This window comes from Carcharodon carcharias, chromosome 11 (assembly GCF_017639515.1).
Source record: "Carcharodon carcharias isolate sCarCar2 chromosome 11, sCarCar2.pri, whole genome shotgun sequence".
In the NCBI taxonomy this organism is placed as follows: Eukaryota; Metazoa; Chordata; class Chondrichthyes; order Lamniformes; family Lamnidae; genus Carcharodon; species Carcharodon carcharias.
The window spans coordinates 18,947,731-18,972,521 of record NC_054477.1 but is presented as its reverse complement, the minus strand read 5'-3'; the positions used below and the strand labels follow the sequence as shown (position 1 = coordinate 18,972,521).

Below are 24,791 nucleotides of genomic sequence, written 5' to 3'. Positions count from 1 at the left end.
GCTTAGAAGTTTGTGCCCTGACTTTGATAGAATGTGAACGAGCATCAACTGGCATTCAGAGTTCCGAGTGCTGCACTGGGGTCCTCTTCAAAACCTAAACATGTGAAGAATTATTGCAGTGTCTCTCTCTCTCAAATTGAGAGCATAGCAAAATATTCCCCCTCCTCCTCAGTATTCTGTTTGTGCTAAATATACCCAATCCAGTATCATTCTTAATAAGGAAACCAGTATTTGAAATTTTAGCACGCAGGAAGAGCAAGTAGATGGAAGGCCAATAGAATGTTCACCTTTATTACATGGGGGATGGAGTATAAAATTGGGGAAGCCTTGCCACAACTCTCCAGTTCATTGCTGAGACCACAGCTAGAGTTCTGCGTACAGTTTTGGTCTCCTTGTTTAAGGCGGGATATACTTGCATTGGAGGCAGTTCAGAGGAGGTTCACTAGGCTGATTCGCAGGATGAAGGGCTTATCTTATGGGGAAAGGTTGAGCAGGCTCTTCCTATACTTAGTGTAGTTTAGAAGAGTGAGAGGTGATCTTATTGAAGCATATAAGATTCTGAGGAGGATTCACTGGGAAGATGCTGAGAGGATGTTTCCCTTGTGTGGGAACATAGAACTAAAGGGCACTGTTTAAAAGTAAGGGGCTCCCCATTTAAGGCAGAAATGAGGAAGAATTTCTTCTCTCAAAGAGTCATTAGTCCTTGAAATTCAGCACGCCAGTGGGCAATGGAGGCTGGGTCATCAAGTCAGGTAGGGCTGAATTAAGACAGATTTTTGATGTACGAGGGAAATGTACAGGGGGCCAGTCGGGAAAGTTGGGTCAATGTCACGATCGGATGAGCCATGATCTTGAATGGCAGCATTGGCATAAGGGGCCAAATGGCCGCCTCCTCCTGTTTCTTGGCCAGGATTTTACTTATGGCGGGTGGACTGGACGGGACAGGGTGGTGGGTGGGTGTGGAGCCGATCGCTGCCCACGATTGGCTCTGCACCACCATTTTACGTGGGTGGGCCAATTAAGGCCTACCCAGCGTGAATCATGGCTACCGAGATCAGCAGGGAGGGGCGAGCGACAGCGGGAAGCCAATGACCGCCGGGTCCAATGGAGACCTGGGGGCCTATTCAAAAACAGCGCAGGCAGCCTTCCAAAGGATGGCGGACAGGGGGATGTCAGAGAGCAGGCCAGGCAGGAGGGCAGGTCAGCGGGACAGTCAGCCCCGAGGTTTTCAGATGAGTGCCTTGCTGCCCTCCTCAGAGGCAACAGCACGCCGTGAGATCTTTGTGCCAAGAGACTGGAGGAGGAGGCCCCCCGCTCCCCCCACATAACAAAATGTGCCTGGGAGGAGGTGGCAGAAAGGGTCAGATTCCACAATGTGGTGAGATGCACCTGGGTGCAGTGCCGCAAGCGGTTTAATGGTCTCTAATGATTGGGAAGGGTGAGTACCGTGTTGGCATGGGTCACTTAGCACAGCAGCTAGGTTAGCCGACCCCCCCCCACCCCCGGCAACTCAGAATTTTGTTTTTGCATTCATTCGTTCATGGGATGTGGCCTTTGCTGGGTGGGCCAACATTTATTGCCCGTCCCTAGTTGCCCCTGAGAGGGTGATGCTGAGCTGCCTTCTGTATCCACTGCATGTGGGTGCAGGTCCACCCACAGTATTGTTCCAGGATTTTGACCTAGCGACAGTGGTGGAGTGCCAAAACATTTCCAAGTCAGGATGGTGAGTAGTGACTTGGAGGGGAACTTCCATCTCTCTGCTGCCCTTATCCTTCTAGGTAGTAGTACTCCTGGGTTTGGAAGGTCTTAAGAATGTGAGTGGCAAATGTGATGGAGGCAGCATCTGGGCAAGGGGGTCAGCCCTGGCTGCTTGGAATGAGTGTATGGTAGCTCCAGGGTCACAATTCACATGAGCCCTGCAGAGCCAGAATTGGGAGGCAGAGGGACCACCACTGACCCCTGAGGGCCTGGAAGATATAAACGCACCAGCGTCACACCCTCTCAGCCAGGCAGGCACCAGTGCAGATACCAGCACCTTGGTGGGGATAAGATCGTCAGCTAGTATCTCGGTGCACTGCGGTGAGGGTACTTCACACTCGCTTGTGGCGCAGGTGGAGACAGAGTGCCCAGGACACTGGCAGTCGGAGGAATGCTAAGGACCAGGAGCATGCTCAGTTGGTGGCAGACGATGTGCCTCTGGAGTCTCCCTGAGGCAGTGGATGCTGGAAGTCCAACAGAGTGTGCGGGAGGATCTAGCAGAGATACATGAGGGAATGCGTGCCATGGTCTCCGATATAGAGGAGTCCACGCGGAGCATCAGCAGTGCGTTCACCCTCGTGGACGAGAGCACAGCCTCCTCCATGGAGAGAGTGGTGACTCATGGAGAGGCTCCTCCAGGAGCTCAATCAGGGACTCCTGGGGGATGCACTCGGACCAGCAAACCCTCACACCGGCAATGACCTCAGGTGGTCAGTGTCAGTGTGGGAGGTGGACTGGGCACCCAGGGCAGAATTTTCCCATTGTCGGGGGTGGGTAAGTTTAAGAGCAGGCGCGGGCAGGCGTGCTGCCAATTGGCACCCCCGATTGGGGGCGTGCAGCCATTTTGCGTGGGCGGGCCAGTTAAGGCCCGCCCAGCGTGACATCCGCATGGAAGCGCTGTGCATTCCCTGTGTGGGCTGAGGGGGGGCGATTCCCTGAGCCGAGACGCACGAAAGAGCACACTCACCTCCCTGAGGCTAAGTGCTGCCTCAGAGATCGGCTGTACATTAAAAAACCTGAAAAATAGAGAGAAAAATTCCCTGACATCCCCTCATGTGACACTCACATGAGTTGGGGCATGCCCATAACTTTTACTTGAATTACATTTTTTAAAACCTACATGAAACCTCATCCCGCCTGTGGTTCATGCTTTTCCTAAAGCCCGCCGGAGCTCCCGACCAGCCCACCAACCTTAAGGTTGGACGGGCAGGTCCATTAATTAGTTTAATGGCTCTTTCAATGGCCTCAACTGGCCTTTGACAGGTTGGCAGGCATACTGATTTTGCTGCGCCCCCATCTACAGGAAAATTGAAATGGGGCACGGTGACATCGGGAGTTCCGCCCATCATCATCCCGCGTCATTTTACGCGTCGGCGAGTGGGCCCTGCTCGCCGCTCGCTGACCGGGAAATCCTGGCCCAGGTATCCCAGCTCGGTGTCCGTCCATCAGTGGAGAGCTGGGAGGTCCAGAGCAACCTCACATTGGCGTACGAGCTGCCTGTCGTCTCCGCGGGCTCCCCTCAGGCTGCTCCAGGCAGCAGCTCCTCCGCCCCTCTGCCAGTGACCATGGCATCTGATGAGGCTGCGGCGACTGGGGAGATGCCAGCTGTGCCACTGGCTTCTCCCTTCCAGTCGGGGCCAATACAGGCTCCACAGGCCAGAGAACGCCTGCCAAGGTCATCAAGGCCAACAGGACAGCAGACTGAGCAGGCTGTCTCCAATGCCGGTGCCAGCAAGGAGGGAGCACTTAGACGTAGCTCCCGTAAATGTAAACGTAAATCACCTTAGGTACACCATGGGTTTATCATTTGGTTTTCTTTGCCCCCCTCACCCATGTTACAGTTGTTTTTAAGTAGGTGTGCTGTTCAAGTAGGTGTAATGGACTTTGATTTCTGTATGCGAGTGGGCAATGATGAAATGTTTTGGTTCTCAACAAGCCTCTGGGTGTTCCGTTAGTTCTGCAGGTGAAGGGGAACGTGTGATGTTCGTCATTGAGCTTTTATTGACAAGGCATATAGTTAATGTTCCTGACCAGGCAAATGTTGCTCTCAGGGATCGAGTATGGAGCCTGCAGCCCTGGCTTGTGTTGGTGGTTCATCTTTGGTAGGCTAGCTGAAAGAGCATTGGATCAAAGCCTCCCGAATGCCCCTGCCTCCCTGGATGTTGCCCAGGTTGGCATCTATGCCCTCAATGTTCCCCTGTGCATGCTCATCCTCTGACTCGCTGCTGGACTCATTGTCTGCAGCCATAGCATCTGTGTCTACATCTTCTTCCTCCACTGTATCCCCCCCCTTTCCAGCGCCAGATTGTGGAGAGTGCAGCATGCAACCACTATCAATGACGCACGATCTGAGGGGTACTGGAGTGCACCCCCTGAATGGTCCAGACATCGGAAGCGCATCTTGAGAAGACCAATAGTTCTCTCTACCACAGCCCTTGTGGTGCCCTGGCTCCTATTGCACTGCTGCTCAGCCTCTGTTCTTGGATGGCGGAGAGGCATCATGAGCCACCTTCTGAGGGGATAGCCCTTGTCACCCAGCAGCCATCCATCCAGCCGGGCTGGAGCACTGAAGAGCCTCGGCACCTGGGAGTGTCTGAGGATGTAGGCGTCGTGGAAGCTGCCTGGGTACCTTACACAGACTTGCAGACCCATCTTATGGTCACACATTATGTGCACGTTCATGGAGTGGAAGCCCTTCCTGTTGATCAAGGTTCCCGGCTCACTGGCTGGCCCCTTGATGGCCACATGTGTACAATCGATGGCACCCTGGATGTGGGGGAACCCAGCAATCGTGGTAAAGCCTCTGGCTCGCTCTGCCTGGCTGGCCTCATCTGAGCTGTAGAGAATGAAAGTCATTGCACGCCTGAACAGAGCATCTGTCACCAGCTTAACACAACTGTGGACAGCTGACTGGGAGACTCCACAAAGACCACCCACCAACCCCTGGAAAGAGCCAGAAACATAGAATTTGAGGACAACTGACCTTCAGCACCACTGGCATGGGGTTGGAGCTGAGCTCAGAGGCGATTATCTGACAGATGGAGGTGACTGTCTCAGAATGAAAATTCAGCCTGTGGTGTTCCACAGGACTCTACACAAGCAGATAAGCTCTTGAAGAGAAAGACGGGTCGTGTTTCTATTTATAGAAGCCTAAATAGAGAAAAAAAGCACGGACCAAAAAGTTGAACGTTTTGCTGTACTTTAGGCTGTAGCTGCAGAAATCTGAAGTAATGCTTGCCTCCTCTTTTATTAGATTAGAGCACTGACCCACCCCCCTGACACTTTTACACCCATCTGACGGGGTGGAGGGGGGGGAAGTCCCAGATGTTCAAATCCCAATAAAACCAGCAGTAATACTGGAGCTCCATTAAGGTATACAAGACAAGTTTGGACAAGGTTTTACTGGTACCCTTCATTTCCAAGTTTTACCGCCTTCACCTTCTGGAGATGGGTCCTGCAGAACTGCAGGGAAGTTTGTTGTAGCTGTAACAAGAGAATTATAAGGGTTCCCTCTGCTGGAATGGAACATAATTTATTAGGCAGCAGAAGTTGCCTCATATGCAATCCCTTGTAACTGAAACTTTGTGAAAAAGTTATTGCCTTGTATGGATTTTCTTTTCCTATTCTACTTGAGAAAGCTTAAAATTAAATTGATTTAAGTGAAACAAGGTTTATTTCCCTCTAGTGCTCATCCAATTTTCTTTTGAAATTATTGACTGGCTCTGCATCCATGACCCCGCAATGGGTTCCAGGTTGTTACCACTTGCTGCGTTTTTAAAAAAAATCTTCCTCAAGTTCCTCCTGCATCTCTTGCCCAAAATCTTACATCTATATTGCCTTGGGGTTGTATTATCATCAGCTAATGGGAACAGCTTTTCCTTGTCATAAGACCATAAGAAATAGGAGCAGGAGTAGGCCATTCGGCCCTTCAAACCTGCCCCGCCATTCAATAAGATCATGGCTGATTTGCCCCAGGCCTCAACTCCTCTTTCGTGCCAGCTCCTCATAGCTGTCAACTCCCTGATAGTTCAAAAATCTACCACTCTTTAAACACGTCCAGTGATCTAGCCTCCACAACTCTCTGGGTAGAGAATTCCAGACATTTAGTACCCTCAGAGAAGAAATTCCTTCGCTTCTCTGATTTAAATGAGTTTAAATGTAATTATGTCCCCTAGTTCGAGATTCCCCCACTAGTGGAAACATCATCTCAGCATCCACCCTGTCAAACCCCCTTAGAATCTTGTATGTTTCAATAAGATCACCCCTAGTTCTTCTAAACTCTAATAAAGGCTTAACCTGTTTAGCTGTTCTTGATAAGTCAACCCCTTCATCCCAGGAATCAGCCTAATGAATCTCTTTGAACTACCTCCAGTGCCAGGATACCCTTTCTTAAATACAGGGACCAAAACCACACACAGTACTCTAGGTACAGCCTCATCAACACCCTGTACAGTTGTAACAAGGCTTCCCTATTTTTAAACTCCCCCCTAGCAGTACAGACCAAAATTCCATTTGATTTCTTAATTACTAGCTGCATCTGCATGTTAACTTTGTTTCATGCACAAGAACATCCAGAGCCCTCTGTGCTGCACTTTTTTGGAGTCTCTCTCCATTTAAATAATAGTCTGCCTTTTGATTTTTTTCCTACCAAAGTGCATGACCTCACACTTTCCTACATTAAACTCCACCTGCCAAGTTGTTGCCCAATCACTCTACCTGTCTATATCCCCTTGCAGACTCCTTATGTCCTCATCACAGCATGCCTTCCCACATGTTTTTGTATCATTATTACACTCTGGCCCCTCCTCCAAGTCCTAAATATGGATAGTAAATAATTGAGGCCCTAGGACTGATCCTTGTGGCACTCCACTAGCTAGATCCTTCCAACCTGAAAGAGACCCATTAATCCCGTGTGTTAACCAATCCTCAACCCATGCTTTATCATTACCCCTGATACTGTGAGTTCCTATCTTGTGCAATAACCATTTTTGTGGCATCTTATCGAAAGCCTTCTGGAAATCCAAATACACTACATCTACTAGTTCCTCTTTATCAACACTGCTTGTTATACCCTCAAAGAACTCTAGCAGATTTGTCGAACATGATTTCCCTTTCACAAAGCCATGTTGACTCTGTCTGATTGTATTAAGCTTTTCTAAATGTCCTGCTATTTCTTCCTTAATAATGGGCTCCAGCATTTAGACTGACAGGCCTATAGTTTCCTGCTTTTTATCTCCCTCCCTTCTTGAACAGGGGCGCCACGTTAACGGCTTTCCAATCTGCTGGGACCCTCCTGGAATCCAGTGAGTTCTGGAATGTTTCGACCAATGCCTCCACTATCTTTGCAGCCACTTCCTTTAAAAGCCATCAGGTCCTGGTGACTTGTCTGCCTTTTGTTCCATTAGTTTCTCAAATACTTTGTCCCTTGTGATAGAGACGGTTACAAGATCTTTCCTCCTTTTAGCTCCTTGCATATCTGATATCTTTGGGATGTTTATAGTGTCCTCCACCATTCCTAAAAAATTCCCAATGCTCTGGCCTACCACTAATTTTTGCCACTTTTTATGCCTTAGTTTTTGATTGGATACTCTCCTTGACCGCCTTTGTTAACCACAGGTGGTTCATCCTTCTCATCGAGTCCTTCTTTTTGACCAGAATAAGTTTTTGCTGAGTGTTATGAAATATCTGCTTAAATGTCTGCCACTGCTCATTCACTGACCTTGTCTTCAGTCTATTTTCCCAGCCTGTTTGAGACAATTCTTTCTTCATACCTCTGTAATTGCCCTTATTTAAGTTGAGAACACTGGTTTGAGACCTGAGTTGGTCGCCCTCAAATTGAATTTGAAATTCTGCCATGTTGTGATTGCTACCCCTTAGAGGATCCTTAAGTGTGACATGTCTTATTAATCTCACCTCATTACACATTACTAGATCTAAAACAGCCTGTTCCCGGGCAGGTTCTGCATGCAGCATTAGTTGCTGCAACTTATTGGTCTAAGAGAGAATCCCTGATGCACTCTACAAATTCATCTTCCATGTTACCCCTGCCAGTCTGATTTGTCCAGTCAATATGCAAATTAAAATCACCCATGACAGTTGTAGCACCCTTCTTACACCATTCAATTATTTCCCAATTTATACTTTGTCCTACAGTGAGGCAACTTTTTGGGGGCCTATAGATGACTCCCATCTGTGACTCCTTCTCCTTGCTATTCCTTAATTCCGCATCACGATCTATTACACCTATATCACTACTCACCACTACACTGATACCTTCCTTTATTAACAAAGCTACCCCACTTCCTTTTCCTTTTTGCCTACTTTTTCAGAACATCGAATATTCTTGGACATTGAGTTCCCAGTCTTGGTCACCCTGCAACAGCTTCTCTGTAACAACTATCAAGTCATACTAATTTATTTCTTTTTGTGCCGTCAACTCATCTATCTTGTTACAAATGCTGCATCATGGGAGCTACCAGGGTACCTTGCACAGACTTGCAAAATGTGCATCCTGTGGTCACACACTATCTGGATGTTCATGGAGTGGAAGCCCTTCCTATTGACGAAAGCACCCGGCTGACCCGCTGGTGCCTTGATGGCCACATGTGCGCAGTCAATGGCACCCTGGATGCGGGGGAACCCAGCATTCACTGCAAAGCCTCTGGCTCGCTCGGCCTGGCTGGCCTCGTCTGTATGGTAAAGAATAAAGGTCAGTACCCGCCTGAACAGAGCTTCTGTCACCAGTTTGATGCAACTGTGCACAGCTGATTGGGAGACTCCACACAAATGCCCCACTGAGCTGTGGAAAGAGCTGGAGCCATAGAAGTTAAGGGCCACTGTGGCCTTCAGAGCCACTGGCATGGGGTGTCCACACACACAGTCAGAGCTGATCTCAGGCCCAACCATCTGTCAAATGGAGGTCCCGGTCCCCTTGAGAGGTGGAGCCTCCCTCGGCATTGCAACTCTGACATATTGAGGCAGTTGCATCGTTGTCTGTAAACCCTGGCAGCAGGATAGTAGCATCTTCTGCGGCCCCTTCCACCTTGGATTTCCTGTTAGCCCTGCGCCCCTTGTGCCCGCGTTGTTCCTCCCACAGGTTGCCCCCCTGGAAGCTGCAATGGGACCCCTAGCCGCCTTACTCTCTCCTCCTCAGAGGAGGTGCCTCCAGCGGCGACCACAATCCCCATTACCAGGCTAATGGAAAACTGCCTGATACCTGGAAGGATCCATGCGGTCTGAATCCTCCGGGGGCCTGGCAGACAGCAATGGAGCCTGGAAATGCTAAGAATGAAGCCCTGAGCAGAGATGAAGCTTTCAAGTACCAATAAGCAACAAGCTACAAACTATCTCCTAAACTCCTCACTACTCACACTGGCAATGCTGATGGCCCTTTTTAATCCCGCCCTTGGATGAAGTTTGTGAAAATGTTGGCTGGCCCCCTGCCTGTTTTGCCCATGCGATGAGCAGGAAAATCGCAAGGGCAAGGTAAGAAGGTAAGATCTCAGTCAATTGGACTCTTAAGGGCCTTTGGTGGCCTGTTAACTAATGGCGGGTGCTGCTCTGTTACCCGTGTGAGGCCGACTAGCGAAACATCCCGCAAGTGCGCAATGATGTCGGGACGCTCACGCTACTTTACTCCCGAATAGGTCAGGCATACCCTCCGGTGGGTCGAAAAATTCTGCCCCATGCCCTGATATTTTGGTCAATTTGCATCATCCTCGCTGTTTGCCACTCCTCCTCCGAATTTGGTACCATTGGAAAATATTGAAACGCAGCCCTGACCCTTGGCGAACACCACTGTCTACCATCTCCCCAGCCTGAAAAATAGCCACTTGACACGATCAGCCGTTTCCTGTCCACGCGCCAATTAGTTTACCCAAGTTGCCACCGAGCTGGAATTCTACCCGAGGCAGATCAGAGCTTCACAGGACTTTGGGTGGAATTTAGCCATGGCTCCCAACACTGGGTTGGGAAGGTGATGGCAACATGGCACAGGTCTCCTGTGGCTGGCTGAATGTGATTACGAGTTGATGGCCAGTTAATGGCAATGATGCGGGGGTGAGGTGGGGGGGGGAGGTGGGGGTGGGTGGGTACTGCAACACCATGTACCAGTGGCGGGAGTCCCGCAGAACGCCAGACACTGCGGTGCTGGTGCCATTTTTAAAAGGTAGCCGCACCAGCACTCGCTTATAAAAGGGCACTGGAACGGAGTGCTCCTTTGGACATGAGAGGAGCTGCGTTTTGGAGGTTAAAATCGTTGCAGATAAGTTTTCACTCCTGTCAGTTCAGGACCGATGTAGGAAATTCCGATAAAAGCAAAATACTGCGGATGCTGGGAATCTGAAATGGAAAAACAGAGAATGCTCGCAAAACTCAGCAGGTCCGGCAGCATCTTTGGAGAGAGAAACAGAGTCAACGTTTCGAGTCCGTTTTAAGTTCTGACTCGGAGTAACGGAGAAGATGTCGCAGAGTGGTGACTGGATGTTTTCTTTCTTTAGTCATTCATGGGATGTGGGCGTCACTGGCTAGACCAGCATTTATTGCCTTGTTCAGAGGGCAGTTAAAAGTCAACCACATCGCTGTGGGCCTGGAGTCACAAGTAGGCCAGACCAGGTAAGGGCAGCAGATTTCCTTCCCTATAGGACCTTGGTGAACCGGATGGGTTTTTTTTTAACAAATTGACAATGGTTTCAAGGTCAGCGTTAGACTTTTAATTCCGGATTTTTATTGAATTCAAAATCCACCGTCTGCCATGGCAGGATTCGAACTGGATGACCACAAGGTTTAGTGATGCATCACTTGCGGACCTTCCCCAGGTAGTTAGAGAGCACGGGGAGATTCCGTTCTCACCGGCCATCCCGAACAGCCAAGGAGGCCTGCTCGAGGTGACGGTGGACGTCAGCAGTCAAGGGCTCCGGCAATGAGATTGGATCCAGTGCAGGAAGAGGATGAACTCCAAACCACAAGGCTGTGTCCGAATGAATGCTGTGCGAACTGTGGATGTGGGGTACTGAGGTCACTCAATTTCTAAACGATTGGTCGTGCCATTATGTGTACCCCTGTGCACCTTGATCAACTGCCTCATGATTATTGGATGCACGAGGGTTTCATGCGAGCCCACCTCCCTCTCCGCCTTATGTACCTCACATAAGAGAGAGATGAGATTGAGCGCACCTGTCAAGGGCCAGGGGGAAGTCCAGCATTGAGGTCATTTCTCCAGCCGCATCTTGAGCCTAACTCGCTGTCCACTTGCACTCGCGGTACTAAAGGGCTCACGAGGTCTGGACGGAGGAGTACACAACATCCTGATCCCCACCAAGTGCGGAGGCCCTGGAGCTGGCTGGGAAGCAGGGTGGTTGTTTGGTGTCGGATGCAATGGTTGGACTGTCTGTTATGGAGAGTGAGGATCATGTGTGCATTGTGATTAGCTCGGCGCTTGGAATGGGGGAGGCCACTGGCACCCATGGTTGCTAATTCATAGTTTACAATCTCAGGACCCAATTCTGTTGAACTGACCAGTGAGCCTCCTCAAGTCCTTAACTCTGATGACAAAAGTGGCCCTGTCTTAAAGGGCGCACCATCACATCATTTCCCTGCACCAAGCACCAGCGCAGACCGCCCCCCCCCCACCCCCACTTTGGGTAGATGAGCACATATCGGCTCTACCTTGTTGTTGGACAGACACAGAAGACAAGAGGCTGGGACAACTGGTGCATTGACAGTCAGGATGGCTGGAGCCCAGGCCCATGCTGCACCCCAGACTGATGACTTGCCTCTGATGAGGGCCATGCTCGGGCTGTTGGAGTTGCAGAGATGCACGGGAGAATCTGGCAGAGCTGCCTGATGGGTGGCGCAGGCATGCACAGGCGATGGAGGAGTCTATCCAGGCCATGTTTCAGTTGGGTGAGCGCATTGCTTCCTCCATGTGGAGAGGTTGGCGACTGTCATGGAGAAGCAGTCCCAGGAGACCACACTGTGTGGATGCCTGGTGTTGGCACGCACCTGCAGTCCATTGCTTGCACCGTGATCACGTTGCCAGTGAGAGGCGGCGGATGGTGCCCCTGGACACCCTCCAGGAGTACCTCCACCCTGCGAGGACTGAGAAGTTGCCAGCTGACAAACTCGAGGATACCTCTCGTGGCATTCTGCGGATTGCAAGTGACCCCCCCCCTCCCCCCACCCCCTCTGCCAATGCCCGAAACTCCTCCAGTGGTAGCAGCTACAGAACAAGGCTCATGCATGACGGAGGGGCCCCCTACTTGCCCTGGGCCCCCCAGGCTGGCAGCACCCAGAGGATGCCCGCCGCAGTCATCAAAGGCCACGGGGTTTGGAGTGCAGCACTGCGCTACCTCACAGCACTTACAGCTAAACACAAGCTGGGGCACTGGGGCTGTCTTTGCATTTGGAAATATTATGTGTACGTTGCATGAAACTTATGGTTTTTCAGTGTTGTGTGCTTCAGTCATTGAGGGCGTTGAGATGTTAGGCAAGGAAAGAATGGGGACACCAATCAGCAGATGTGTGACGGCCATGATGTTTGGCTGCGTCAATGGGTGAGAGTATCAGGGCAGCAGAAAGGGACGGGCATGTGCGGTTTGGACAGCAGCATTTGGCCGCAGAGGAAGACCTTTTGTCCAGCTGGCCGCCATTGTACAACAGGATGCTGGAATCGGGCGAGGATAAGGTTTTCTCTTGCCTCCCATGCATCAGCTTTAGCCCCACTGGCATTTGCAACATGTAGATTCTCTTGTCCCTTTTCTAGAGCTTTCTTCTCCTTCTAATGAGGTTTGAGCTGCCCCTTCCTCGTCAGGGTTTCACTGTTTTCCCCTTTGCATGGCCAGATTGTGTCAGACACAGCACACTCTGATGATGCATGCGAGTTCCCCTGGATCGTACTGAGGAGCTCCCCCTGCCCTGTCCAAACAACGGAAACGCACCTTCAGTAGCCCAATGGTTGCTCTATGATGGCCCATGTGGAGCTGTGACTGGCATTCTATCCATGCTCAGTATCAGTCGGAGGGTTTCTCACAGGCATCATTAGCCAGGTGTGGAGAGGGCCCGAGTCTCCAAGGATCTACTGATCTGCCTCCCTAGAGTGAACTGGTGGTGCACCTGGGAGTGTCAAAGTAAGTAGGTGTCATGGCTACTGCTGGATATCTGGCTCACATCTGGCACAGGTGTGTTGTGGATGGTCACACACAATTTGAAGGTTTAATGAGTAGAACCCCTTCCTGTTGATGAATACAGCCAGATGTTCAGAGGGTGACTTGATGGTGACGTGTGTGCCATTGATCACACCCTGATTTGTGGGAAAGCAGCCATGGCTGCAAAGCCCACTGTTCTTATTCACCTGATTACTTAACAAAGTCACCAGCTCTCTTGAAAAGAGCACCGGCGATCTCCTTGATGCAGCGGTGAGTGGCTGCCTGAAAGATCCCTCGCAGATTCCCAGTCGCGCCCCAGAAGGAACACGTGGCATCGAAATTCAGTGCAGTTGTAAATTTTTAAGCGTGACTGGCATGTAGTTACTGCTGTAGCCCCTAGGCCACAGATCATCCTGCATTAGGGCGCTTGGGTCAGGCACACTCGAGAGAGAGAGAGAGAGAGGCGCAAAGTCTCTTTTGGTACTGCCACTCAGCCATTGGTAGGTAGGTCAACTTAGTGTGGTAGATTTACAGTGCACCGGACGCCATGGTTTGCGTCTCCCCTGCTGCCTGGCCACTTGGTCTTGAGCTGCCTCCTGCAGCTGCTGCGGGGGGATGTCTGGGCAGCATTGTCCTCAGACTCACCATGGACATCTTCAAGGGCAAATGGGTTCAGCAATACTGGGTGTATTGATCCCATTGCAAATCCCTCCAAACTAATGACGCACTCATGCGCTGCCACTTTGAGGTCCTGTGAGCATGGCCACTTTAAGGTTATGGCCCTCTGATTAACAGAGGATCAGCTTCCTGTGAAGCTCCACACCCACCCATACCTCCATTCAGTCCTGTAGACTTCCAGTTTATTCTGCCTCTGTATAAGCACAGTGTTGGAGTCAACCCTTAAACACATCTGCTCCAAAGTTCCGTCAGCTCAAGCAAGCCCCTTCAAAGCTGCTAGGTTTCACTGGGTTGGTTTCAGCAGCTACGGGTGAGCTGCAGGGTTTAAATTAAATTGCAAAGGCAGCTCTAAATTGTGCTGGAATCAGTGTTTAAATTGGTTTAATATGCTCTTTAATGAGCCTGATTACCTTCCTGCCATAAGCAGGTGATTTGAGCCCATTGGTCCCTTTCCACCTCCAACTTAATCGTGGAAGGTTATCCTACCTCTGGAATAATGATGCGCAGCCTCTCCTATGATTTCCACTGACCAGCTGCCGTGATGGGCTTGATTAAATTTTGTCTTTTGTGGCTGAAATTGGTGCCATTTATGGTGAACTGCCTGGTAAATCTGTGAGCTCTACCTTGGTGATATCTGCTATTTAATGTGTAATTTTTAACTCATATTGACTGTGTTATAGCCAATGAGAAGGGGAAAAATTGACTCCCCTTTTGTACTACTCAAAGTCTGACCGTAATGGTGTGTTGGAATTTAGAAGGATGAAATTATTTTATTCAATGTCTGTTTAACTATTTACGGACCGATTGCAAAGAAAAGGGTCTGATTGGCTTACCTGAGGTTTAAAACAAAAAGGGGTTAGGCTTTTATTGAGTTAAAAACCCACCCAGGTAAAGATAGCAAAATATTGAAAAAGGTAAATCCGCACCACATGAACTTTCCCAACCCATATTCTCCTTTTCACAAACGTGCAAAATTTACAAGTCATACTGTAGGTAGTTATTTTCTTAGCCAAACTCAGGTTCAATGCTGAAAGATAAGGAAATTGAGAGTTTACTGTTTTGAGACTGTGGCTACAGCAGAGCTTCTTCCAAGTTCTTTTAGATTCTAGGAGTTGAGTTGAAGCTCATGTAACTGCAACTGCCGGAGATAATGTCTCTTCATTTCCATAGTTTGTCTTTGAGATGTTGATAACTTTTGCAACTGAAGTTCTTTACGATGAAAAGTTCACTATCTCACTTTTAACCTATTAGAGAAAGGCTCTTAACTTTGGAGAGCAGAGAAGGGAGCCTCTACTGCTCCATTGGCAGCTTTTTCAGATTACTCAACTTGGTTGCAGCTTGCATGCTATATTTATGAGATTTCAAAATGACGACTTCAGTCACTTGACCTCTCTCTCTCCCCATAATGATTTCAGGAGTTTTGTTGATCTGCTGTCTGAATGTATGGTTGCTTTTGTTCCATGGCCGGATGTTGGTGGTTGGGGGTTGGGGGGGTGGGGGCGGGGGGGGGGGGGTGTTGTAGTTGGGGTGAGTAGATTCTGTAATGTCCCAGCTGTTAACCCTTTGAGTCATTATCCATCTTCATGAGATAGGAAGACATATCTCTATATAACCATTGTTCAAGCAGACTTCCTCTCCACTGGAGAGGTAGTCTTATAGAAATGTAAATACTGTGGCCAGGACATTTCAGAAGATCCCTTTGAAGTTGTTCTCTATCCTCAGATGTGAAATTCCAGAGAATGGAAAATTGTGGCATGTCTGAGTTGTACTCCACATTGGAACTTTCCAGAAACTGGTTGCTTGCAATACCAGACATCAGGTGACTTATGGTAGCTATCTTTAGTCAGTGTCTTTTCCTGTCTTTAAAAAGTATATGGTTGGTCAGCCAGTGAAATTACAGATTAATATCACTCATGTACAAGTCACATCGTGACAACTATAATTTACATGTTAATAAATGTTTGTTTATTTTTGGTTTGATAGTTAAAGTAAGAGCTATAAAAAGTGAAATCAATCCTTTGGACTTTCTGTTGTGGTCATTCAGTAAACTGGATTCCTTTTGGTTTGTTGATGTCCATGGGCATTATATCTCTAACTAAATGGATTCTATCCTTGCCCCCTCAAGGATATCCCCTCCTTCCAACATTGCAAGGTCTTCCATAATCAGTACTGTCACCCCACTTCCCTTTATTCATTCCCAACTTTCCAAACACTTTTTATATAATGATAATTATATAATAAATCAGACAGTTATATAATTGAAGCTGAGCACCTAGGCCTCTCCATTCATGAGCCACATTTCTGTTATTGCCACTACTTCATATTCCAACATACTTATACTTTTGCTTGTAGCTCACCAAACTTATTCACCACACCTTGTGCATTGGCGTAGATGCACAGTAAACCTCCCTTCATATTACACTCCTATCTAATATAGAACTACTCCCTTACCCAGTACTGAACAGCAATTTCACTTAATGTACCGTATTCCTCTTTTTTACTTCGATATACTGGTGCCCATTGCCCTGCCAATTTAGTTTTCCATTCCTTTCTTTCCCTCAAAGGAAGGAAAAGGAAAAATTGGACTGCCACCTCTATGGCCCATGTTCACGACAAGAGCAGAATTCTTTAGATAGCAGGCTTTCCTGCCCTGCCAGCTGACGAGTTAGTGGGGAATGCATCCTTGCCGGTACCAGCTCCTCTGCAGCCATTGAATGCTCCTTGGGGGGTTAATTATCTAAGGCCGAGGCTTTTGCAACCCCCCCCCCCGCCCCGCAATCTGGGGAGGAAGTCCCGCCTTAGAGAGCTGCTGGCTCGGGGATCACGGGGGCCATTGGCTCTATAGCCCCAGCGACTCCAGGTTCAAGTGGTGGCCACTGCTGGGACTACGGGCAGTCGCCGAGAAAGAGGTTATGGAATCGGGACTTCAGGTAAATTCAGGGTATTGGTGGGGCCTGACTTGCAGGGGTTGAGGGAGCTGGGGAGGGGTTGGGGGGGGGGGGGTGGTGGGTGGTGTGGGGGTGCAGTTTGAGAGTTTAGGTGTGGAAGGTTAAAGAGGAAGTGTGTATGTGCACTGGTGGGGGGGTGGTGGTGGTGATGGGAGCGATTGGCACAAGGTATTCCCAAAGTAATCCACCTTGCCTAACACCAGCCTCTGCAGTAGAATCTGCCAGGCTACCCTCCTGTAATGAGCCTCCCCCTGCTGTGGGTAATATAGCAGTGGGAGCAAAATGAGGCACTTCAGTAGCCATTAATTAGCTATTTAAGGACCCCAATAGACTCAAGAGTGAGTGGGTCACCTGACGCCTCCACCACCCCTGGTAAAATAGGACAGGGCTGGCAGGTAGGCCACACACTGCATTTTACCGGCACTCCACCTTCAACCACTCTGGTGGAGGGCCGTAAAATTTCACCACAGGTAAATTTGTATATAGCACAATAGACTGTGGAATGTCTGCAGACCCAGAGTCCATGACCAGTTTGAGCTGGTCATAACCAAGTCGATAAAGCTTTTGACTATAAATCAGACTGGCAGGATTGCCACCATTTGACACAGCCCTTAACACGGTTTGAAGTAAATATTTTTTTAAATGCTCCTCTGTATGTAGGATAATCATTTCATGTGGGTCAGTAGATGGTGTGCGAGACCAACATAAATACCTGGGGAAATGCATGGACAACTCTCGTCATATAGTTGGACCAAATTTTAATAATTGTAAACTGGGAGGCACCAGTGCAAACTCCCACTGGATGCAGAGTTAAATGGGTGGAAATTGATAAAAAATGCAACATCTTCTTCCTATTTTTCTAACCAGTTGTGTCACGGAACCCACCCTGTTATTTGACGCTTTATGCTGGAAGGCAAAATAAAACTTTATTTAATTGCCATCAGTACATTGCAAAACATTAGCTAAGGTTCCATCACCAAGTCCCTGGATGTGTTGATATATTTATAGAGAAAAAAAAACATTGGGTTTAGAATTGCCGACAGATGTGAATTGGGCCCATACCTGATGTTGCTCTTTCATTTTTTTAACAGCCAGTAACTCGGCGCCGACATGGATTTTTCTATGTACCGCAACTTGAGTCAGTCGCAGCACCAATTCCAAAAATATTTATTCAGCTGCCAGATTTGGGTCCACTTGTTCATCCGGTATATCGTCTTTAATCTGCGACTAAACGCTGTTGAGTAGATAAAATCTAACAATGCAACAGTCACTTGGTTTAACTAGATCAGCATTCTAATCTGAAAATACAGGTACGGTAGTGTAATGGCTGTCTAACTGGCCTAGCGACCCACAGGCTTGGAAGGTGAGTCCAAATCCCATCACGGTCCCTCGAGAGCTTACATTCAGCTAATTTAAAAGAAAGGAATTGGTATCGGTGAAAGTGACAATGGAGCTGTCAGGATTGTCGGGAAACTATGGTGTCCTTTAGGGAATGAAACTTGCCGGCCTGTCTTTGACACCAGTGTGGTTGATGCTCTTGACTGTCTCCTCTTGGTCTAGCAAGCCACTTGGTTGTATCACGTCACTACCATCAGTTCGAGAAGCAGGGCAGCCACCAGGGAAACAAGATGGGTGACAATTGCTCCACCCCAAGAACAAAGTTTTAAAATGATCTTGTGGAACAGGTTGATGTGCCCCACTTTAATTTTGAATAAGGCATTTTTTTAAACTCTGTTTTGGTGCCTTCAGAACCTGAGTGGTTAAGCTGATAGGATTGTTGTTCTTTGTGTGGAAGACAGTTTTGAACCTTGCCCTTAGTGTACCGATAAATTGGTCTATCACTTTTATTTGAATACTGTTCTTTTGGACATCCAGTGGAGTATTTATGCTACAGTAGAATATCTCAGCTTCCCTTCCATGTACTGATAAGACAAAATCCCATTGCACCATGGAAACTCTCAGTTGCCAAGATGTGTATTATACTGCAGGTCACATTACTATTGTAAAGACTGTTAAAGAAGACAAGATAAATTCAAGAAGGTAGGGATGCCACTGGGCTTTTTAACAGCCTGTAGATTGAGGAATTATAGATTTACATAGTACAGAAGGATGCCATTTGGCCCATCATGCCTGTGCTGGCTCTTTTTGATAGAGCCACCCAATTAATCCCACTGCTCTTTCTCATTGCCTTGTTAATTTTAATACAGTAAATCTTATTGCGGTTGGTGTTGTGGTGACTGTCTTGCAGCCCAAACTATCTATTCAGTCCAAACTGCCCCTCCCACTCCACTAAGGAAAGACCCGGAAAGGGGGCAGAGCTCCTGGACGATTGTTTAGTTGGGTACCCCTGCAATGGACTGCGCTACTGGGAAAAATAACCATGTCCAAACAGGCTGGTGGGCCATCAGCAGGAGGCAATCTGTTGTGGTACAGAAAGGCCACCCCAGTCACTGAGTTAGAGTCATATACACCCAGCAATTATGGAAGGATGCCAGGGGGTGGTGGTGTAGTGGTGTTGTCACTGGAGACCCAGGGTAATGCTCTGGGGACCTGAGTTTGAACATGGCAAATAGTGAAATTTGAATTCAATAGAAATCTGGAATTAAAAGTCTGATGATGACCATGAAACCATTGCCGATTGTTTTAAAAACCTATCGGGTTTACTAATGGCCTTTAAGGAAGGAAATCTGCTGTCCTTACCTGGTCTGGCCTCCATGTGACTCCAGACCCACAGCAATGTGGTTAACTCTTAAATGCCTTCGGAATTTGGACAAATAGGGATGGGCAATAAATTGTTCCATGGACCTATAAGGGTGGAAGATCTTTGTCTTGATCATTGAAGAAACAGGATAGAGGAGCATTTTTAAGAAATAAACTTTTTTAATTGTGAGGTGGCTGACTTGGCATTGGATGTGATATATAATGGTATTGCTAAGAGTTATGTTTTCCTCTTAAATAATTTTAGCACCAATTAGACTTAAACTGTGAAATGTACCTGTCCGAAAGGGCCACTGGGTCATTGTTCATACTCCCGTTGGGGAGACCAAAAAAAATCTAAAAAGCAACAGGAAATGGCACCTTTTCTCTTAAACAGCCTTTACAAGGAAGTCTTATGCAAAACCTTTCTATTTTCTCCCAACCAGAGTAATAATGCAAAGGTAGAATTTCATTCCAGGTTAGATAGATTTTGTGAGCTTAACCAAGCCTTAAGGTTTCAATATATGAACTATTTGCTTTAATGGTGTGTGGTGCATATTCCGTTCAGAGATATTCATCAGACACTGTAATGGCCTGACACCGAACAGAAACTTGTCCCAGTGGATGGAATGGGTGTCATGCACAGCTCCTCCCACCATTGACGTCATTGTTGTGAGCCTCTTGTCCATTGACCCCTCACTGCCCCTCTTCCACCCCTCGCTGCTCCCTAGCCTCCTGCTCACCGGGCATCCCTTGAGCCCTCACTGCAGGCAGTTGCCTGGGACGTCACCGTCAGTGACGACACACACCACAAATGCGTGTGCATTTGCGGCATCAGCAAATGCAACCTTCAGTACAAAGGATCTCCACAACCTCAAGAGAGTTCAGCCAATCCCCCCAGTAAGTGATGCTGAAAACTCTCTAGTAAAGATGCAGGCTGTACACACAAAACAAAAGCAAAGTCCTGTGAGTGTTGATGGTCTGAAAACAAAACCGGGCATGCTGGAAACTCAGCAGAGCGTCTGTGGAAAGAGAGTTCATGTTTCAGGTAGTTGACCTTTCATCAGAACAAGATCATGTTGGAGATGCACATTTTTGGAGCAAATAAGGCAGGGAAAAAGGGGCTTGGAGCAGAAAAGGAACAAGAGGGAAAGTTCTGACAAGAATGGAGGGGGATGAAATGAGTAAAGGGATTCTTGTTGTGTTGCTCTACCTTCCCTCACATTTTGTTCCGTTCGAGAGCTGAAGACCTTTAAATCCTCAGGACTGCAGGGCTCTCACAGTAGAGAGTATTCTAGGTGTTGTTTCTTAGCTTGAGATGCCTTTCTGCAGATGGTCGACAGATCACTCCCTGACATTCAACGGCATTACCATCACTCAATTCCCCCACTGTCAACATCCTGGGGATGACCATTGACCAGAAATTGAACTGGACTAGCCACATAAATACTGTGGCCACAAGAGCAAGGTCAGAAGCTGGGAATTCTGGGACAAGTAACTTGCCCAACTTTCCAAAACCTGTCCACCATCTACAGAGCACAATTCAGGAGTGTGATGGAATACTCTCCACTTGTGGGAGCTGCACTCATCCAGGCAACACTCAAGAAGCTCAACACTATCTAGGACAAAGAGCTGATCTGTGTCTTTTAAGGGTTGGCCTGCAGATGACGAATCACATTGGTCAATTTGGCTAGTTTATCGCTAAGGGACTTTTTTTACTATACCAAAGGACGGGTCCTGAGATGCTCTGCGCAGGTCATCAGCATGGAGGAAACTTCTGGCATGTGGGTGAATGGGCCGGTTGTTGGCGTAAAGATTGAATAGCAAGGGTACAAGAGCACCACTTTGAGAGAAACCATTTTTCTATCTGTGCCATCTTCTTGACTTGCCAGTTAGGTCAACAAGGAAACATTTGTTGACCAGTATGTTGCTCATCAGCTCACTCAGTCTGAAAGTAAGTCCAGCAAGCAGTTAAGAAGGCAAATGTTATGTTGGCCTTCATTGTGAGAGGGCTTGAGTACTGGAGCAAGGATGTCTTGACTGCAGCTATACAGGGCCTTGGTAGACCACACCTGGAGTATTGTGTGCTGTTTTGGTCCCCTTACCTAAAAAAGGATATACTTCCAATAGAGGGAGGGCAGTGAAGGTTCACCCTGGGATGGCAGGATTGCCGTATGAGGAGAGATTGAGCCGATTAGGCCTGTACTCACTGGAGTTTAGAAGAATGAGTGGGGATCTCATTGAAATGTATAAAATTCTGACAGGGCTGGACAGACTGGATGGGGAGGGTGTGGGTGGGGTAGGTCATTTTAGGACTGAGATGAGGAGAACCTTCATCACTCAGAGGGTGGACCTGTGGAATTCTCTACCTCAGAGGGCTGTGGAGGCCAAGTCACTGAATATATCTAAGAAGGAAATAGATTTCTAGACTCTAATGGCATCAAGGGGTATGGGGCAAGTGTGGGAGTACGGCATCAAAATAAAGGACCAGCCAAGATCATGTTGAACGTTGGAGCAGGCTCGAAGGGCCAAATGACCTACTGCTATTTTTCTATTTTCTGTCTGACCATGATGTCAAATAACTTCTGTGCAAGAATCTGGTTGTATCATGCAGCAGCTAAGTCCACGTAGGCTTAAAGAGATGATGGTGCAGGAAAAAAAGGTTTGGTGAAATTGGGCCATGCATGGAAAGTAAAAATGGGTCCAGAGGAAGTCTAAATAGTTACAGAATGTCCAAGAGAATTTGAGAGCTGCTTTCAGTTTATTAAGCTCAGCGTTAAGGTCAGATGGTTGTAATATGCCTAGCAGAGACGTGCTTTGTTTGTCTGTTCAGAAAGGCTAGCGTTATATTTGACTATGCATTGTTTATTCTTTTAATGTCTTTAAGAGCTGAGTTGGAAGCCTCACTCGGATATTCCCTTTTTTCATATTAAAAATACGACGATGGTCTTACCTTAACTTTGGTGTGTTCCCTGGTTTTAGAAGCTCTGAGACAAGCTGACAGCCCTTTCCATTGTTGACTCAGCTGGTAACATGGTACTGCACTTGAGTGCAAGTCTGTTCCCCTGTCAATGGCTAAGAAACCTTCTGTAGGCCATGGCTTTGCTTTCATTTATCCACATTATGGAACTTGGATTACACAAACTTGAGGAGAAACGTTGCCCAAAACTGTTCTTAATTTGGGTTTATTAATTATTTAAGAGGAAACCTTTGTTACATTCAGTAGCAATAATTATTTGATGCTGTTCAGATAGAAGACGAGTGTGATGAATTGAGGCTTACAGACCATTTTCCTTATTTTCCACAGCAGAAAATTAAACATGTAAGATTTCTGAATGTGCCGTTATCCAGTGAGCCCAGTGTGTCGTCTATGAAGATGGTACATGTAAATATCAGACTGCAACTACCCTCGTAAATCAATTCTCTCAAATACCCAGCCACTTATTTTTTAAAAAAGACGTACTAATTGCCAATCTAATCTTGGGAATATAAGCTAGCAATGTCCCACTAAGAGTTAAACTAACCCCTTTGTGCCATTTTAAAAAGTGATCATGCTCAATTTTCCACAAAAAGATTGCTTTATGAACTGCTTTGTGTACATCATACCATGCTGTTGGGGGCACCTTGGGGGTACCATGGTGGCAGTGATCCATGACTTGTCTCCTCCTGCCTTGGCAATCTTCCCACTGCACATCTTCCACATTTGTGATCCTGATCCCTCCATGACCCCTCGCCTCTCATCTCGATAGTATCCTCTAGCCCCACAACCCTCTGAGATATCTGCACTCCCTCAATTCTGGCCTCTTGCCAACTTAAATCGCTCCACCATTGATGGCTGCGCCTTCAGCCTCCTCGGCTCTAAGCTCTGGAATTCCCTCCTTGCTCCTCCCCTAGTCTCTACCTCTTTCCTCCTTTTTAAGGCATTCCTTAAAATCTCCCTGTTTAGCCTAAGTATTTTTTTTTGTCATCTGCTCAAATAACCCCTTATGTGCTTGGTGTCAGAACACACTGCCTTGGGATGATTTAGTACATTAAAGGTGCTATATAAATGCAAGTTGTTGCTTGTTGACAGTGGGCTGGATTTTACTCGCGATGGGAACCAAGGCGGCTGGACCCACTTCATCACCAGAGAGGCCCCTTGTCACACTCCCAGCAGTGGCAGAAGCTCCCTGATTCAGTTGTAGGGTGGAAGTGGCTGACTCAGGGTTCCAGGCCAGTGGCGGCGGGATGTCAACTGGGCTCATTAATGAGCCATTTAGCACCCATTATCCCTAAGCCCACTGCAATTTGGTGGTGGCTGAAGGATTTAATGGGGGCCACATGGGTCTCCCTCGCCCTTGGAAAATCACCCAGTAACCCCTTGTTGGGTTTCCCAATGACCATCCAGGTGGGACCCTCGTGGTCAGGCTCTCTGAGGGCCTGGGAGGTGTCAGAAGGGGGGTGAGAGCTAAAAGCCAAACCCCTACCTGTCCTCTGTCCTGTGACCACCACCCCCCCACCGCAAACTCCCCACCCTGATCCTCATCCTACCTTCACCCGCCTCTGGTTTGGAGTCCCACGATGAACCTGGACCTCTGACGGCATTGCCACCACTTCTGGCGGCATGAGGAGCTGCCGGCCTCTAATTGGCCACAGCTAATGCCAGGGACCTTAATCCCGAGAAAGCCCCAGAGGTGGCCGCTTAAACGCCTGAAGGGCACTTGATACTGTTCCTACCCCATCCCACCTGATCAGATGGGAGTTCCCTGCTGAATTTCTAACAGGTGGGCAAGACCACTACTCCCCCATTGGCCTGATGGAGTCCTGGCTGAGATATGTCTTTCTCCCTCCCTCTTTTCACTCCTGCTTTCTGGAATTCTAATTTCTAATCCTCCTGGCTGTCTTGTTTCCCCTTTTTTAAAAGCCTCCTCCGAGCCTATCCCTTTCACTGTTCTGTCAGTATCTCTTCTACTCCCTACGGGGCATCCTGTAAGTTGCCTTGGGATATTTATATGAAACGGATGACAACTTTTCCCTTGATCCCCAAAATGACTTATTTTAAAAAGAATTTTATAGCCCAGAAATAGACCATTTGGCTCATTGTGCCTGTGCAGGCTCTTTGGCTAAGGGGGAACCAGGAAGAATGTTAGTATTCCTTCATTAACCTGACGGATTAGTTGATTGGGAAAGGCAGGGAGTTCCCCATTGGACCACCATCAGCTGATGGGAACAGGTTTTCTTAGTCTGCCTTTATCTAAACCTAGCATATTCATGTACAAGTCTATCAGATCACCCCTCAACCTCCTTCACTCCCAGGAGAACAACCTCTGCTTCTCCAGCGTAACCTTGTGGCTAAGTTTCCTCATCCCTGAAAACATTCTGGTAAATCTCCGCTGCACCATTTCAAAAATTTTCACATTATTCCTAAAGTGTATGTTATATAGTCATGAAATAGTACAGAGGGAAGCCATTTGGTCTATCTTCAAAGAGCAATCTAGTTGGTTCCGCTCTCTGACTCTTCCCAATTGCCCTCTAATATTTTTCTCCAAGTATTTATCTTCTCAGGGCTATTATTGAATCTGCTTCC

General features: G+C 47.8%; 1 protein-coding gene across 4 annotated transcripts in view; it reads left to right on the top strand.

The window, feature by feature from the left end:
- Window positions 1-24,791, top strand: part of gyg2 (glycogenin 2) — a 123,182-nt gene that overhangs the window by 76,886 nt on the left and 21,505 nt on the right. The window lies entirely within an intron of this gene.